This window comes from Tupaia chinensis, unplaced genomic scaffold, assembly GCF_000334495.1.
Source record: "Tupaia chinensis unplaced genomic scaffold, TupChi_1.0 Scaffold147516_1, whole genome shotgun sequence".
Taxonomy (NCBI): Eukaryota; Metazoa; Chordata; class Mammalia; order Scandentia; family Tupaiidae; genus Tupaia; species Tupaia belangeri.
The window spans coordinates 1-515 of record NW_006207368.1 but is presented as its reverse complement, the minus strand read 5'-3'; the positions used below and the strand labels follow the sequence as shown (position 1 = coordinate 515).

The 515-nt window shown below is 57.1% G+C and overlaps 1 pseudogene; it reads right to left on the bottom strand.

Annotated features, from left to right (window-relative positions):
* Positions 1-3: 3 nt before the first annotated feature.
* LOC102494921 (EP300-interacting inhibitor of differentiation 1-like) lies at positions 4-448 on the bottom strand (annotated as a pseudogene).
* Positions 449-515: the final 67 nt, after the last annotated feature.

Sequence of the window (515 nt, the reverse complement as noted above, 5' to 3'; positions counted from 1 at the left end):
CTTCTCATAATGCATCTGAAACCCGCCATCCGGAGCTGCCTCTCTTGCTCTGGATGTTCTCAGGAACATCTTGTTGGCCTCTTTGAGAGCCACCAATACTCTGTAGCCGGCTCCACTCAGCGGCTCCTCTTCTGGGTAGTCATAGTCATCCTCCCAGTCATCAAATTCCTCGTCCTCGCTCTTGAAGTCCGTGCCCACAAACTGGCCCGCCTTGCCCCCCAGGGTTGGGCCTGTTGGCAAGGCCCCGTTTCCCCGCTGGCGCCGCCATTGGCTGGGTCTCCTCCTCCTCCAGCTGTGGCAGGACCCCCTTGCGAGAGGGCCCCAAGGATGGCTCCCGGCCCCCGCCGCCTACCTCCATCTGAGGAAGGTCACCTTCGCCAGGAATCACATCCATCTGCAGATCACTGCTCTCTTCATACAGCTGGGACAGTTCCGCCATTTCTGACATGGTTCAAAATGTTCAAACCCTCGCCAAGCCCTTTTGGCAAGCTGTTTGTGAAGATCTTTAAATACTG